The 18,699-nt window shown below is 43.5% G+C and overlaps 1 protein-coding gene across 1 annotated transcript in view; it reads right to left on the reverse strand.

Moving 5' to 3' along the window:
• The window catches only part of LOC135543605 (ras-associated and pleckstrin homology domains-containing protein 1-like), a 77,074-nt gene that overhangs the window by 48,438 nt on the left and 9,937 nt on the right, over positions 1–18,699 (reverse strand). Inside the window, 1 exon segment of the mRNA XM_064971005.1 lies at positions 6,959–7,042. The gene's annotated coding sequence lies outside the window, so the exon portion shown is untranslated.

Raw genomic sequence — 18,699 nt, forward strand, 5'->3', positions numbered from 1 at the left:
CGTCCGGTGAACAGGTCAGGGTTCCATAACAGCAGGCAGAACAGTTGAAAGTGTATCATTAATATCCTTGGGTAATGAGTAAATAGTTTCCAGGCTCATAACAACCATCAGTTTGTTCATCGTGGGCAAGTATAATTTCTGGGTTTGATTTTCAAATTTGGCAATCATCATTAAGCCAATTTAGACAGAGAAAGAGACTACTCTACTGTCCATTAATCCATTAATCACGGTACTCCATTCTGCTTGTTTATGTTTTATCTGTCGGCCCCATTGCCTAGTCAACGCCATTTTACCTGCTGCTGTTGTGCTAGCTGATTAGCTGTTGTTGCCTCACCTACTGTTTTAGCTAGCTTTCCCAATTCAACACCTGTGATTACTGTATGCCTCGCTGTATGTCTCTCTCAAATGTCAATATGCCTTGTATACTGTTGTTCAGGTTAGTTATCATTGTTTTAGTTCACAATGGAGCCCCTAGTTCCACTCTTCATACCCCTGATACCTCCTTTGTCCCAACTCCCACACACGCAGTGACCTCAACCATTACAACCAGCATGTCCAGAGATATAACCTCTCTCATCATCACCCAGTGCCTGGGCTTACCTCCGCTGTACCCGCACCCCACCATACCCCTGTCTGCGCATTATGCCCTGAATATATTCTACCATGCCCAGAAACCTGCTCCTCTTATTCTCTGTCCCCAATGCTCTAGGCGACCAGTTTTGATAGCCTTTAGCCGCACCCTCATACTACTCTTTCTCTGTGCCGCGGGTGATGTGCATGTCCCCAGGCACCCTCATTTGTTGACTTCTGTGATCGAAAAAGCCTTGGTTTCATGCATGTCAACATCAGAAGCCTCCTCCCTAAGTTTGTTTTACTCACTGCTTTAGCACACTCTGCTAACCCTGATGTCCTTGCCGTGTCTGAATCCTGGCTCAGGAAGGCCACCAAAAATTCAGAGATTTCCATACCCAACTATAACATCTTCCGTCAAGATAGAACTGCCAAAGGGGGAGGAGTTGCAGTCTACTGCAGAGATAGCCTGCAAAGTAATGTCATACTTTCCAGGTCCATACCCAAACAGTTCGAACTACTATTTTTGAAAATAAGTCTCTCACTGTTGCCGCCTGCTACCGACCCCCCTCAGCTCCCAGCTGTGCCCTGGACACCATTTGTGAATTGATCGCCCCCCACCTAGCTTCAGAGTTTGTCCTGTTAGGTGATCTAAACTGGGATATGCTTAACACCCCGGCAGTCCTACAATCTAAGCTAGATGCCCTCAATCTCACACAAATCATCAAGGAACCCACCAGGTACAACCCTAACTCTGTAAACAAGGGCACCCTCATAGACGTCATCCTGACCAACTGGCCCTCCAAATACACCTCCGCTGTCTTCAACCAGGATCTCAGCGATCACTGCATGTATCCGCTTGTATGTATGCACGGAGCCGCAGTCAAACGACCACCCTCATCACTGTCAAACGCTCCCTAAAACACTTCTGTGAGCAGGCCTTTCTAAATCGACCTGGCCTGGGTATCCTGGAAGGACATTGACCTCATCCCGTCAGTTGAGGATGCCTGGTCATTCTTTAAAAGTAACTTCCTCACCATTTTAGATAAGCATGCTCCGTTCAAAAAATGCTGAACTAAGAACAGATACAGCCCTTGGTTCACTCCAGACCTGACTGCCCTCGACCAGCACAAAAACATCCTGTGGCGGACTGCAATAGCATCGAATAGTCCCCGCGATATGCAACTGTTCAGGGAAGTCAGGAACCAATACACGCAGTCAGTCAGGAAAGCTAAGGCCAGCTTCTTCAGGCAGAAGTTTGCATCCTGTAGCTCCAACTCCAAAAAGTTCTGGGACACTGAAGTCCATGGAGAACAAGAGCACCTCCTCCCAGCTGCCCACTGCACTGAGGCTAGGTAACACGGTCACCACCGATAAATTCATGATTATCAAAAACTTCAACAAGCATTTCTCAAGGGCTGGCCATGCCTTCCGCCTGGCTACTCCAACCTCGGCCAACATCCCCGCCCCTCCGCAGCTCCTCGCCCAAGCCTCTCCAGGTTCTCCTTTACCCAAATCCAGATAGCAGATGTTCTGAAAGAGCTGCAAAACCTGGACCCGTACAAATCAGCTGGGCTTGACAATCTGGACCCTCTATTTCTGAAACTATCCGCCGCCATTGTCGCAACCCCTATTACCAGCCTGTTCAACCTCTCTTTGAGATCCCCATTGGATCGTCTGAGATCCCTAAGGATTGGAAAGATGCCGCAGTCATCCCCCTCTTCAAAGGGGGAGACATCCCCCTCTTCAAAGGGGGAGACACCCTGGACCCAAACTGTTACAGACCTATATCCATCCTGCCCTTCTAAGGTCTTCAAAGCCAAGTCAACAAACAGGTCACTGACCATTTCGAATCCCACCGTACCTTCTCCGCTGTGCAATCTGGTTTCCGAGCCGGTCACAAGGGTGCACCTCAGCCACACTCAAGGTACTAAACGATATCATAACCGCCATCGATAAAAGACAGTACTGTGCAGCCGTCTTCATCGACCTTGCCAAGGCTTTCGACTCTGTCAATCACCATATTCTTATCGGCAGACTCCGTAGCCTCGGTTTTTCGGATGACTGCCTTGCCTGGTTCACCAATTACTTTGCAGACAGAGTTCAGTGTGTCAAAACGGAGGGCATGCTGTCCGGTCCTCTGGCAGTCTCTATGGGGGTGCCACAGGGTTCAATTCTCGGGCCGACTCTTTTCTCTGTATATATCAATGATGTTGCTCTTGCTGCGGGCGATTCCCTGATCCACCTCTACGCAGACGACACCATTCTATATACTTCCGGCCCGTCCTTGGACACTGTGCTATCTAACCTCCAATTGAGCTTCAATGCCATACAACACTCCTTCCGTGGCCTCCAACTGCTCTTAAACGCTAGTAAAACCAAATGCATGCTTTTCAACCGATCGTTGCCTGCACCCGCATGCCCGACTAGCATCACCACCCTGGATGGTTCCGACCTTGAATATGTGGACATCTATAAGTACCTAGGTGTCTGGCTAGACTGTAAACTCTCCTTCCAGACTCATATCAAACATCTCCAATCGTAAATCAAATCAAGAGTCGGCTTTCTATTCCGCAACAAAGCCTCCTTCACTCACGCCGCCAAACTTACCCTAGTAAAACTGACTATCCTACCGATCCTCGACTTACAAAATTGGCGATGTCATCTACAAAATTGCTTCCAACACTCTACTCAGCAAACTGGATGCAGTTTATCACAGTGCCATCCGTTTTGTCACTAAAGCACCTTATACCACCCACCACTGCTCTAGTCGGCTGGCCCTCGCTACATATTCATCGCCAGACCCACTGGCTCCAGGTCATCTACAAGTCCATGCTAGGTAAAGCTCCGCCTTATCTCAGCTCACTGGTCACGATGGCAACACCCATCCGTAGCACGCGCTCCAGCAGGTGTATCTCACTGATCATCCCTAAAGCAAACACCTCATCTGGCCGCCTTTCGTTCCAATACTCTGCTGCCTGTGACTGGAACGAATTGCAAAAATCCCTGAAGTTGGAGACTTATCTCCCTCACCAACTTCAAACATCTGCTAAACAGGACTGAATATTTGTTCGTATTGCTATGGAATATGACCAATATCCCCAGCATCACAGCCGAAAGGTGTGAGTAGACCAGGCTGCAGCCCCCCCCCCCAATTTTCATTGTGCCGATTTCTCTCCAGGCCTGATCCGTGCTCAAGTTGACCAGACTCTGCTCAAAGGTTGTTGCCTGATAGAGACTAAACTCCCCTTCCACCAGATCAACAGAGGCTCCCTCAGGGATAATGTAGGGAAAGCATGCCATGAAAAAGTTGAGGGATGAGAACATGGCAGCTTGCCTGTTGGCAACGTCAGCGACCACTGCATGCTGGAGGAGCACATCTCCAAATGGAAATGTCGGCAATATGTAGACTGGCTCCACAAAGCTTAAGTAGGCTACCGCAAAGGGATTCTTTTTTTTATATCTTTATTGAACTAGGCAAGTCAGTTAAGAACACATTCTTATTTTCAATGACTGCCAAGGAACGGTGGGTTAACTGCCTTGTTCGGGGACAGAACGACAGATTTTCACCTTGTCAGCTCAGGGGATCCATTCTTGCAACCTTAGTTACCTAGTCCAACGCTCTAACCATTGCACTCCACAAGGAGACTGCCTGTTACGCAAATGCAGTAGAAGCCAAGGTAAGTTGCTAGCTAGCATTAAACTTATCTTATGTAAAAAAAAATCAATCAATCATAATCACTAGTTATAACTACTAATCCAGGTTAGCAGGTAATATTAACCAGGTGAAATTGTGTCATTTCTCTTGCGTTCATTGCACGCAGAGTCAGGGTATATGCAACAGTTTGGGCAGCCTGGCTCATTGCAAGCTAATTTGCCAGAGTTTTACGTAATTATGACATAACATTGAAGGTTGTGCAATGGAACAAGAATATTTAGACTTAGGGATGCCACCCTTTACATAAAATACCGAACGGTTCCGTATTTCACTGAAATAATAAACGCTTTGTTTTCAAAATGATCGTTTCTGGATTCGACCATATTAATGACCAAAGGCTCGTATTTCTGTGTGTTATTATGTTATAATTAAGTCTGATTTGATAGAGCAGTCTGACTGAGCAGCAGCAGGCTCGTAATCATTCATTCAAACAGCATTTGTGTGCGTTTTGCCAGCATTTCTTCGCTAGCACAATGCTGTTTATGACTTCAAGCTTATCAGCCTGATGGCTGATGTAACCGATGTGAAATGGCTAGCTAGTTAGCTGGGTGTGCGCTAATAGCATTTCAAACGTAACTCGCTCTGAGACTGAGTAGTTATTCCCCTTGCTCTGCAAGGGCCGCGGCTTTTGTGGGGCGATGGGTAACGATGCTTTGAGTGTGGCTGTTGTCGATGTGCTCTTGGTTCGAGCCCAGGTAGGGGCGAGGAGAGAGACAGAAGCTACTGTTACACTGGCAATACTATATTGCCTGTAAGAACATCCAATAGTCAAAGGTATATGAAATACAAATGGTATAGAGAGAAATAGTCCTATAAATACTATATTAACTACAACCTAAAACCTCTTACCTTGGAATATTGAAGTCTCATGTTAAAAGGAACCACCAACTTTCATATGTTCTCATGTTCTGAGCAAGGAACTTAAACGTAAGCTTTTTTATATGGCACATATTACACTTTTACTTCTCCAACACTTTGTTTTTGCATTATTTAAACCAAATTGAACATGTTTCATTATTTATTTGAGGCTAAATTGATTTTATTGATGTATTAAGTTCAAACAAGTGTTCATTCAGTATTGTTGTAATTGTCATTATTACAAAAATATATATTTAAAAAATAACATTCGGCCGATTAATCGGTATTGAAAAATCATAATCGGCCAATCTCGAACTAGGACACCTGATTTGACTTATCAAAGGCTCAATGATTAGTTGGGCGTGTTAGTGCGGGGTTAGAACAAAAAAAAACGTGCACCCCTCTGGGCCCCCCTAGAGAACCAGAATTGGGACACACACACAACTATGAGGGCAGACAGCGTGACAGCCAGGAAACACGAGAGAGCAAGTTCTCCACAGTGGCGGTGGAGGGGACAAGACAGTGCAGGACACAAACTCTCAAAGCACGCGTGACAATTTACTTCAACGCTACTTCTCCACTCTCCGGGAACAGGCCAGTGCGGGGGAGAAAACTTGTTCATTACACCCCTCAGGCAGCCACAGAGACTACATCCCAAATAGCACCCTATTCCCTACATAGTGCACTACTTTAGTCCTGGTAGTGAACTATGTAGAGAATGGGGGTGACATTTGGGCCACAAGCAAACATAATTTGAGTCCACCCCTTCACATGGTTCCACTTTAGCCTGACTGGAATTATCCCAGGCCCAAAGACAAGATCGTTGCCTTAACTCCTTTTTCATTTGGACCTTATTTACGAGGCTAGCTCAAGGAGGCTCCCCTCGTCTGGGCCCCCCTGGCTGTGTTTCATTCCAGGAAGATGTTCCCTCGTTTCTGCACTCGTTCACTCCCCTTCGTGGCTCCCGAGTCGCACAGCGGTCTAAGGCTCTGAATCTCAGTGCAAGAGGTGTCACTCCAGTCCCTGATTTGAAACCAGGCTCTATCACATCCGGCTGTGATTGGGAGTCCCATAGGGCGGCGCACAATTGACCCAGCATCGTCCGGGTTTGGCCGGGTTAGGACGTCAATGTAAATAAGAATTTGTTCTGAACTGACTTGCCTAATTAAATAAAGGTTCAATAAATAAAATGAGAAAACAACTCCACCCAGTTTCCACCATATTGCTTTCAAATATACAGTCCTATTAGATCTGTGAAAGGGAGTGTATAGGGGGCAGAAGGGAGGGAACATGTTCATGGGATGAAACGCAGCCCCTCTCTCCCAACTCCCTCCCCTGTCTGGCCTCTATCTTTCCTGGGTCTGCTCTTCAACTTACAGAAAAAGAAAATTGCCACGCATGGAGCAAAAGCATTGGAATAGAATAACAGAACATGGACTTGAATGGGAATGGCCATTCTAGTAATTATATTTCTATGCGCAAAGAGCCTCTCACTGTGGAGATTCTGTCAGAGTCTTGGTACAGCCATGATAAAGTGTCCATGACTGGTTCCAATGGCTCACTGAGCTAGAGCATGGTGCTGGCAACACCAGGGTTGTGGGTTCCATCTTATTATACAATAACAACAGGGGTCGGAAAGTATCGAAAGAATTGCAAGAGGAGCCAATGTATTGGCTCGCCTGGTAGTTGCAGATTGGTTTGTGTCGTCTTGCCATGTTATCAACTAACATCCACGACCACCAAAGCTATGTGGCGGTGGCTGGCAACTGCCTAAACATCAAGCCAAAGGAAAGCGTTAAAAGTGCATCTTACCTCTGGTGTCTCTCTCCCTTTGTCCCACTCAGGTCAAAAGGTCAAATGAAGCCAACGCAACAGTCAGGACCAAGCTTTTATGTCCTGGGGAGAAGAGAAGAAAGAATATCAAGCAGATTTGATTCACCATCTATTTTTTGTTTTAAAATGGAGATAGAAAGGGTGGCTGAAATTCAGCTCAGCAAGGGCCATTACTGAGTGAAAAAAAGGAAACTGTGGATCGATGATGCTTGTTCTCATAGTGCTGTAGAGAAATCACATGGACTGCGTCGCTGTACACACACACACAGAGAGGGACCGCCACAGGGATTAGCTTCACATACCAAAAACTACAATGCTCATCAAAACCCTGACACACATTATGATTCCCTAAATCACCAGGCTTGTCCCGTATGCTGATTCAGACGAATGTGTCTCATGTCCAAAAAGAATGCCGACCCATATGTTAAACATGATTCAAATGAATCATATAGAGATAGAAGATTAGGCTCGTGTAAAAAAAAAAAAAAAGCTGACTCATGGCCTGGCTGGTCAACCTCTAGCACACGTCTACAGTGTTGGGATAGGTTTGAATTTGGCCTTAATGCCCTTTGACACAACCTCTATCTTTCCCCACGGTCTTCCTCTATCTGTTCTTTATTTCTACATTGTAGAATAATAGTGAATACATCAAAGCTATGAAATAACACATATGGAATCGTGTAGTAAGCAAAAAAGTGTTTTATATTGAGATTCTTCAAAGTAGCCAACCTTTGCCATGATGACATCTTTGCACACTTTTGGCATTCTTTCAACCAGCTTCATGAGATAGTCACCTAGAAGGCATTTCAATTAATGGGTGTGCCTTGTTAAAAGTTAATTTGTGGAATTTCTTTCCTTCTCAATGCGTTTGAGCCAATCAGTTGTGCTGTGACAAGGTAGGGGTGGTATACAGAAGACAGCCCTATTTGGTAAAGACCAAGTCCATATTATGGCAAATAACCAAAGAGAAAAAATGACAGTCTATTACTAAGACATGAAGGTCAGTCACTGGAAAACTTAAAGAACTTTGAAACTTTCTTTAAGTGCAGTCGCAAAAACCATCCAGCGCTACAATGAAAGTGGCTCTCATGAGGACCGCCACAGGAAAGGAAGACCCAGAGTAAGATCATGAAAATAACTGCACCTCAGACACATCAACATCATCTGTTCAGAGGAGACTGTGTGAATCAGGAAAGAAAGCACTACTAAAGGACACCAATAAGAAGAAGAGATTTGCTTGGCCTAAGAAACAAGGAATGGAAATTAAACCGGTGGAAATCTGTCCTTTGGTCTGATTAGTTCAAATTTGAGATTTTTCAAACCGCTGTATTTGAGATGCAGAGTAGGTGAATGGATCATCTCTGCATGTGTGGTTCCCACCGTGAAGCATGGAGGTGGTGTGGGGGTGCTTTGCTGGTGACACCGTCAGTGATTTATTTTGAATTCAAGGCACACTTAACCAGCATGGCTACCACAGCATTCTGCAGAGATACACTATCCCATCTGGATTGCAATTAGCGGGAATACCATTTGTTTTTCAACAGGACAATGACCCAAAACACACCTCCAGGCTGTGGAAGGGCTATTTGACTAAGAAGGAGAGTGAAAGAGTGCTGCATGAATTGACCTGGCCTCCACAATCACCTGACCTCAACCCAATTGAGATGGTTTGGGATGAGCTGGACTACAGAGTAAAGGAAAAGCAGCTAACAAGTGCTCAGCATGTGGGAACTCCTTCAAGACTGTTGGAAAATCATTCCAGGTGAAGCTGGTTGAGAGAATGCCAAGAGTGTCAAAAGCTGTCATCAAGGCAAAGGGTGGCTACTTTGAAGAATCTCCAATATAAAATATATTTTGATTTGTTTACTACATGATTCCATAAGTGTTATTTCATAGTTTTGATGACTCCACTATTATTCTACAATGTAGAAAATAGTAAAATAAAGAAAAACCCTTGAATTAGTAGGTGTCCAAATTTTTTACTGGTACTGTATACATTTTTGTTTTTAAAACGGACTCATATGTTAAACCTTATGTTCAACAGGATTCAAATGAATCACATAGATGGACCATTAGGCTGGTGTGAAAATTAGCTGACTCGTGTGGTGAACAGGGCCACACGGTGGGTGTTTGTTTGCCTCGGGGAGTACACACACTCTAGCCTTTGCTATCCCAGCTGGCCTCAGCTGTCCCTTTGTAGAACAACTGTGCAGACGGACTGTCCACACGAAGCATGTGGCTCCCACTCAAAACACAGGGGGTGTGTTCTTTCATGGTGCGTGTGTGTCTGATACACACACAGACATGAAAACACCTCTCACACACACACTGTGTTAGCGTCTGTTTTTGATACTATCACTCAGCTTGACTTACAGTGAGTGATCAAGCCTTCTCTGTGTGATATCTGCCCAGCAATTATGTGTGTCTGTCAACACTGACATTGTATTGGAGGTGACATGTAGGTTTGAACAGCTGTATGTGCTGCAGTAGCAGCAGTGACGCCCAAAGCGGCTGCCGCTTCTCTCTCAGCACACAGGAAGTAAACAAGTGTGACATCATTATCCCAGGTGCTAGAGAGGGAGGATGTGTGCGTAGGGAGTGGACATTTCTCCCAGGATCCAAAAGAGCAGGACCTTAATTGTCAATCTCTTACACTGGGTGTATTCTAAGTGCAGGAGTTGAGTTTCAAGAGCCAAAGCCATGGTTAGAGAATCAAGTCCTCTATTTGGGATAGGGTTGAAAAACATCTCACAAAACCAGTATTTATCCCCTACAGCCACTAAGGCTGCACATCTAGTCTCTGTTGATTTCCATTCAGACAAGTGCTTCTGCGCTCCACCAAAAAAACAAAATGTAGGGGAAACACCACTTCCTGTACTGTATATTCAAATCTCCCTGGGATACAGGTGTTTCCTTCTCCCATACTTCCTGCTCTGGCCCAATCACACATTTCCTGTCTGAGCAGGAAGCAGGAAAGAGGGCACTATGCAGAGGTGATGTCAGAGGATAATTAAAACTTGTATTGTTACATAGAGGAAAGTGAGAGAGAAATTGGGAGCGTGTACAGTAATGGACATTACCCACCACAAACGCAGTAGGAGGCAAAAACATGTGTGTGTGTGTGTGTGTGCATGTGACACGTCCAAACCGGTGACCTCCACCCCACAGATCACATTGCATTCGCAGTAGTTAGTACATCCATCACACTGCCTCATGCATTCTCTAACTAATGCTCCGTTTACATTATGCCGCATTTCATTACACAGACTCTTGCCCCGCTAGTGAGCAGACAACTGTACAGTTTAACGCAAGATGGAGGAGAACCCGTCGCTTGTCAGAGATGACATTTATTTTGGAAGATTGCAAAATATGACCTTTTCAAAATGAGACAGGATAAACACACTGAACAATAATAAAAAAACATGCAACAATTTCAAAGGTTTTACAGTGACAGTTAAGGCTGGGGTGGTCACGAAATTTAGTCAGCTGGTGACTGTCAAGCAAATAACTGTCGGTCTCACGGTAATTGACCGTTAATTTACAAACACATTTAGCATCTCCTGGCTTCCACACTGATGCAGTCATTTGGAACATTAACATTTTTTTAGTCTAAAGTCTAATAAATCCATTTAATAAAGCCTACACCTTCACAATAAATACATTTTAGACAAGTCTAAAGAAACATGATAGGAAGAAAATGGACTATTTCAGAAGAACAGAATAGCATACTCTGAGTTGTTCTTATGTTAGGTCCTGATGTGGCTATGCTAAATGGCTGTTGGCTACACTAGTTCATTTAGCAGACAAGATTAGCTTAGAATTCAGTGGAATTATTGTATCGTATGAAGAATGCAATTTAACAAAGCTGAGTAAAATATACATATTTTCTCCAACCGATTTGAGGGAGTGCGCACATGCGGCTATTCTGTGTTGAGCGGTTAACATTTACATTTAAACAAAGAAATAGGTACTCTTATATGATTCATTTAGAGTTAATGTAACTTCTACAAATATATTTAATTTTAATACATTTTAAGGCTGCATTATGCAACTAAAACTTGCATAAAAGGCATGAGCTCTGCTTCGTTTTATGCGCAAGCCTGTACACACTTCATCAGTCTCTCATTCACAATTTGACAAGAAATTGATAATGCCTCGAATTTCCCGGCGGAATCTCCTTTGTGGCCGTAATGCACCTTAAAAACATATATGCTTTTGAGGTACCCTACTCCCTGAGTGCTGCGCGCTCTCCATCACGTTGTCTGTGAGAAAGACCCAATCACAAGTGAAGACCGACACACCGGGGACGCAACTGCGCCTGCCAATATTATCCAATTCCGAGGTGCATATTGAAGGTATTGGAAGTATTTGGAACTGTCCACTTTTATATTTCGTCAGCCAACAAGATGATTATCCCTAACGAACAGCAAAAGCACTAGCATATGTCAATCTACTATCCTCATAGTACAAAAGCCAACCTATTTTATTCTGTGCAAGAGATAAATATTCCAAACAAAGCATTGGACAGTTGTGGGATGCAATAGATCCCAAATTAATACAACCACTCGCATTTAAAAAAAACTTTATGTAATGTGGCTGACAACAGATCAAAACATTTAGATTAAAAATGTAGATAAAGTATTAGGCTATTTCTTCACATTATAAGCGTAACATTAGCGGGATAACACCATTATCAAAAGTGACCGCAAATACAATTAAGCATGCAATGTTTTATAAAAAATGTGCATTTTTATGGTGAACATTATCTTCCCCAAACTTGAAACTCACGTGCTGCTTATGTATGCCAGTTAGGCTCTAAACCCCTTGTAAAGAGGATCAATGTGCCTCATTTTTATTAGTTTTTGGCCACTTTAGTCGTGATACAAATCATATAGGCCTATGGGCTAGACTACATAAGGTGTGCAACTATGATTAGAAAAAGTCTGTCTTATGCTGGGCATCATTCACAAGTGATAGGCTAATAGCTCCCCATCAGACTATTCTTCATTTAATCTCATCTTTGCATATACTACATATTGTGTGTGAAGTTTGTTTTAATTTAGAAAGGTACATAATATGGGTCCAGTCTCGAAACAGGGGGAGCAAAATGCATATCACCTATGCACTTAAATAGGGGAAGGAGGACTCTATTCCCATGATTCCTTTTCATGCCAGTCAGAGAGGCTATACTCCTGTTATAAATATAAGCAATGTGCTTAATATTAGGGAAGTTGAGAAATAAATATAGTAAACCTATAAACAGCGGATGGGATCCTCCTCCTCCATTCAGTAGAGGCCATCACTCTGTTTTCTCACACAATTGCATAGCCTATAGAAATGTTGCGCAACATGAGCTCTCATGAAGTGTTTGATTAGATATTCAAATACATTTGCATTGAGGTCAGTGTGATTAAAGGGACAATAGAGTGCTGAGTACCAGGCAGTTAGCAAGTTTGGTAGGCTACTAATGACCATCAGCAGCATCAGAGCTTGGAGAAGCCTAATTACCGTGACTATATGGTGTGCCGGTAATATGATCAAGCGCAACAGCCCTGGTTATAAGTCATATAAGGAAATCAGTCCATTTAAATAAATAAATTAGGCCCTAATCTATGGATTTCATATGACTGGGAATACAGATATGATTCAGTTGGTCACTGATCCTTTTTTTTTTTAAGGTAAGTCAGGTGTGACCACCATTTTCGTAATGCAGCGCGACATTACCTTCACATAGAGTTGATCAGGCTGTTGATTGTGGCCTGTGGAGTGTTGTCCCACTCCTCTTCAACGGCTGTGCGAAGTTACTGGATATAACACTTCACATGTTGTGTAAACGTAAAGGGTATTGTGAACGAAGCTTAAGGGGACAAGTAGGTTAAGTCTTTCAGAAGAGCAAATCACAAGTGACCATAGAGCACGAGTCATCATAACCAGAGAAATGCATGGCCATCACTGGATTAGGGTGAAGTTGCGTGGATCTGAAATTAGTTTTGAGACCACCCTTTTTTATCAAAACAGCGTGAGTTGTTTAGTTCACTCCTGAGTGCGGATAGTGTTTTCACACTGAACTAAGGGGGTAAACGCACCAGAGTTCAGAAAATCTGAACCAAACCAATTTGGTTTTAAAGACCCCTCAGACTAGGAGTGCTAGGATCAGGCCCTCCCTGTCCATTATGACAGAAAAGGCTAAATTGATCCCAAGAGCAGCACTCCTACTTAGAAGATGAATGAATATGGGCCTTGACTCTCTCCCTCTCTGTAAACCTCACTTGTTGCAGCAACAGGTTCATGTTGGCTGACCCTGGACTTGTGAGTAGCCCTCTGATGCCCCATATAACCAATAGGGATGACAAGCTCGGCAGCTGATCTGGAACCACTACATTTGGCACGACAGTGTGTAATCAGGATCACTACACAACAAACCAGGCCAGAGCCAAGAGATTAGCCCAGTCAGCCCAGCGGGTGAGTCAGGGAGTTGGACTCGGTAAGGCAGGGTATTAGTCAATGAGAGTGTGTGAGAGTGAGCCACTCACACACACACTTAACATGAGCTGTTGTTCTCACACCCACACGTCAGAGAAACAAATGAGTGCATGCACACGCACGATGACTGTGTGTGAGTGGTAAAACACTCACATGTGCCTCCAGTGTGAGTGACTAAAGCTACAAGTGTTGGTTTGATATGAGTCACCATCTCTTTTCTGGAGAGAGGGGCATTAGGTGAAGTGAAATATCTACAGTAGGCTAGCCAAAGCAGTTGAAACCTTTTCAAATTACATTATTAGCCTGGTCCACCTTTATTCAAAGCCCTGTGACAGCACACTGTTGCATAACATTTAACATTCAGACGTTGACCAATATAACTCCCTCTGAAGTTTGGACTACAGTAGTATACCAGGGTCACATTCATTAGGGACTAGATGTTTTAAAAAATACAGACAAACAGGGAGGAACTACCTGAACTTGTTTTTTTACCTTTATTTTACTAGGCAAGTCAGTTAAGAACAAATTCTTATTTTCAATGACGGCCTAGGAACAGTGGGTTAACTGCCTGTTCAGGGGCAGAACGACAGATTTGTACCTTGTCAGCTCGGGGATTCGAACTTGCAACCTTTCGGTTACTAGTCCAACGCTCTAACCACTAGGCTACCCTGCCGCCTCAATAAGAAACCCTCATTTTCTGTTGAAAAGCTATTTGTTCAGTGTTCCTAATGAACACCACATAATGAACACTGGTATTAAAGCTGCAAAGCATTACAAAGTGAAACTGCTACACAGCCAAGTGTTCCAGATGTTGATTGTGTGAAACTGGTCAAATGACTTGAGGAAAAATTATGAGAATGACCCTGGAAACCCTGGTTTCAAAATAAAGCAACACATTTACATTTACATTTAAGTCATTTAGCAGACGCTCTTATCCAGAGCGACTTACAAACACCTCACGGCACAAGTGATCTACTTTTTGTGTACGTACTGACATGTGTAACTGATAGATGCAAAACACACACAATACATGTTAATGTTTTTAAATGCATGTCAATTGTAAAGTCTTCTGTCTAATGTCGTTTTCGCTGCGTGTCGGACCCCGGTAGGACTAACCGTGGCCATTGGCGTCGGCTAACGGGGATCCTAACAAAATAAAAATCACTCCCATCCGTATGGCCATTCGCCACATCTGTAAAGTGAATTCTATTCCACAACGGATGTGAAGAGATTAATGTGTGTAATGCATCTTGCATGTTTTAAATAGGTCATATTTGCCAGGGCCTGGAAAGCCAAGAAAGTGAAGGCAAGTTGTACATCTTTAATGGATAATGGAGGTTTTCTATTCTAGACTGAGCCCAGTCTCAGCACATAATATATAGAAAGCTATAAGAGACTCTGTGGAAAAAACTAACAAAAACTTACAACAGACCAGAGACTTCCACCTCAAAAATGACAAGAGGATTTTGTCACCCACCATCTAAGATTATTCTGAAACCGTTTCTGTAGTTAGAAACAGATGAGACCATCATTCCTGAAACGTTATTTTGTTGAAATATAATTTGATCTGAGAAATTAAAGCTGATTGATTGCACCCAAATTTCCCATTTTAAAATGTATAGGATTCATAAAATCTAAAATAAATACAGTACATAAGATCCGATTTGGACCATAACACAGAACACAAACCGGCCATCGTGCGCTATTGTGCATAAATGTATTTTGTCCCTCTACTCCAAACACGATCAAGACACGCAGGTTAAAATATCAAAACAAACTGAGCCGATGATATTCATTTGGGGACAGGTCGAAAAGCATGAAACATGTACGGCAATTTAGCTAGTTAGCTTGCTAGCTAATTTGTCCAATTTAGTTAGCTTGCTGTTGCTAGCTAATTTCTCTTGGGATATAAAACATTGAGTTGTTATTTTACCTGAAATGCACAAGGTCCTCTACTCCGACAATTAATCCACACATAAAACGGTCAACTGAATCGTTTCTCGTCATCACTCTTCCTTCCAGGCTTTTTCTTCTCGACTTTATAATGCGATTGGCAACTTTCATAAAATAGGTGCATTACCGCCACTGACCCCGTTCGTCTTTCAGTCACCCACGTGGGTATCACCAATGAGGAGATGGCATGTGGGTACCTGCTTCTATAAACCAATGAGGAGATGGGAGAGGCAGGACTTGGAGTGCGATCTGCGTCAGAAATAGAACTGATTCTATTTTAGCCCTCGGCATAACAGACGCTCGTTGGCGAGCAGAGTGGGTGCAATAATTGAATAAAATGGATTTCTGAATTTATTTTGCGACGCTCGCGCACGCGACGTGTCCGGTCAGCATGTAATTCTTCCCAACAATGAGTAAGACATGAGGAATCCAATAAAATTATCAATAGCCACCTACAGACCCCACACACCCCTGGCCAACCCCACCCTTACAACCAGTATCAGTTCTCTGTCTGGCAAGAAGTATGGAGCTGCTGCTTGAAATCTGGCTTCTTCAACCTTTGTAATGTGGAAAAGGGTACTACCTGAACTTGTCAATTTCCTTCGCAAAACGTTTTGCTAAAGTGTAACTTTACTGAACAAGAGAGAATCATCCAAGTGCCAAAAGTACAAAAGGCTGTTTACAGCCATTCAGCTCTTCCAAGACAAATACATGCTGAGCATAGCCAAACACACACACACACACACACACACACACACACACACACAATAGAAAAGAGCAGAGTGTCGCAAAGAAAGACAATTGCCCACTAATTTTTTCTTGAATCACAAACACACATCTACAAAAATGCATGTATTCATAGGACAAAAACAGTTCCCTGAGGATTTAAAAGGAATGTGACCAAGAGACCACTCAGGGGAAACAGAGAAAACAGAAAACTATGGGCAAGATAAATAGCGGAGGACTTTCACAGTGGGGTGAATGGAAGAGCTAGCTTAATCTGCACCACTAATGACCTGATACTAGAGTTCACAGAGTTCGCACACACACAGACAAACGCAAATCTCAGGCAAATCCTGGCTCCTCTCTACCACTCCATATCAACACAACAAACAGTCAGAACCTCACAGGGTGTGTGTTTCTCCTAGTCTCCCTCGCCTCCTAACGTCAATCTTGGCTTCTCTCTACCACCCCATACATAAACACACATCAGTGCTACTGTCAGTGTTCCATGAGAACCAGCTGAACTCTGGGAGGGGAGAGCAGCGAGCACACAGGATGGGAAGGATAATGATGTCTATCCCACCTGGCTGATGGGAGACGGCTCGTTTCCATGGCAACGAAGAAAACATCACGGGGTCATAGGAAGTCACTCAGAACAGAACTTCTCACTGGAGGGAAAGACATACTGCATCCCAAATGGCACCTTACTCCCACTACCTTTCCTGCGGGCACCATAGAGCTCATTTGAGACACAACCAGATCGGAGAACCCAGCAAAGGCTGGGCTCAAACACCTCAACTCAACTACTGATTTGGTCCGTTGGTTCTTCTTAGATTGTGCTCTGCCTCGAAAAGAATCTAAAGGCCATCAAAAGCTACATCCACGCCCTTTGGCATCAAAACTGCCAATTGAAACCAATAGAATAGACTGACTAGGCTAAAAATAAAAAACATGTGATCTCGTTTCCCAGACTGGATTGGTGAAAGCAATATGGAAGAGTGCAACCTTCATGTTATTAGGCCTATGTTATGGTGGGAAAGCAGCCATAATCCTTACTCTGACTTGGCCATGGGTCAAGGCTTCATTGCTTCTTGAGCTTCCGTGCCTTGAAGAATCATTTAGGTAAAAGAGATGGCCCATAGGAGAGACCTTTTCAGTTTTGGAATGCAGCCATTCTGTACTTCAGACCTGGATCATACTCGTTAGAGCAAAGCCAAGCAAAACATTTTGCAACGGAAACGGAGTTCAGGTTACAGTCAATTTCCAACATCCTGTCACATGACACTAATGGCAACACTGATTGGACCACAGTAGGAGCAAGCAGAGGCCATCTGCCTGTAGCTAACAGAGGGGGGCCTTTGAGGACACAGGCTAAAGGCGTCCGCATGCTTCCTATCCGAAACGGTTTGTACATACAGTTGAAGTCGGAAGTTTACATACACTTAGTATAGAGGCTTTAGAAATCATTTTTCAACCACTCCACAAATTTCTTGGGAACAAACTATAGTTTTGGCAAGTGGTTTAGGACATCTACTTTGTGCATGAGAAGTAATTTTCTCCAACGATTGAATAGAGACAGATTATTTCACTTTAAATTCACAGTATCACAATTCCAGTGGGTCAGAAGTGTACATACACTAAATTGACTGTGGTATTAAAACAGCTTGAAAAATTCCAGAAAATGATGTCATGGCTTTAGAAGCTTCCGATAGGCTAATTGACATCATTTGAGTCAATTGGAGGTGTACCTGTGGATGAATTTCAAGGCCTACCTACAAAGTCAGTGCCTCTTTGCTTGACATCATGGGAAAATCAAAAAGTAATCAGCCAAAACCTCAGAAAAAAGAATTTGTAGACCCCCACAAGTCTGGTTTATCCTTGGGAGCAATTTCCAAATGCCTGAAGGCACCACGTTCATCTGTACAAACAATAGTACGCAAGTATAAACACCATGGGACCACGCAGCCATCATACCACTCAGGAAGGAGACTCGTTCTGTCTCCTAGAGATGAATGTACTTTGGTGCGAAATGTGCAAATCACTCCCAGGACAACAGCAAAGGACCTTGTGAAGATGCTGGAGGAAACAGGTACAAAAGTATCTATATCCACAGTAAAACGAGTCCTATATCGACATAACCTGAAAGGGCGCTCAGCAAGGAAGAAGCCACTGCTCCAAAACCACCATAAAAAGCCAGACTACGGTTTGCAACTGCACATGGGGACAAAGATAATATTTTTTGGAGAAATGTCCTCTGGTCTGATGAAACAAAAATATAACTGTTTGGCTATAATGACCAGCTTTATGTTTGGAGGAAAAAGGGGGAGGCTTTCAAGCCAAAGAACACCATCCGAACCGTGAAGCACGGGGGTGGCAGCATCATGTTGTGGGACTGGTACACTCTACAAAATAGATAGCATCATGAGGAAGGAAAATTATGTGAACATATTGAAGAAGAAGAAACATCTCAAGACATCAGTCAGGAAGTTCCAGCTTGGTCACAAATGGGTCTTCCAAATGGACAATGACCCCAAGCATACTTCCAAAGTTGTGGCTTAAGG

Source organism: Oncorhynchus masou, chromosome 7 (genome assembly GCF_036934945.1).
Source record: "Oncorhynchus masou masou isolate Uvic2021 chromosome 7, UVic_Omas_1.1, whole genome shotgun sequence".
NCBI lineage: Eukaryota > Metazoa > Chordata > Actinopteri > Salmoniformes > Salmonidae > Oncorhynchus > Oncorhynchus masou.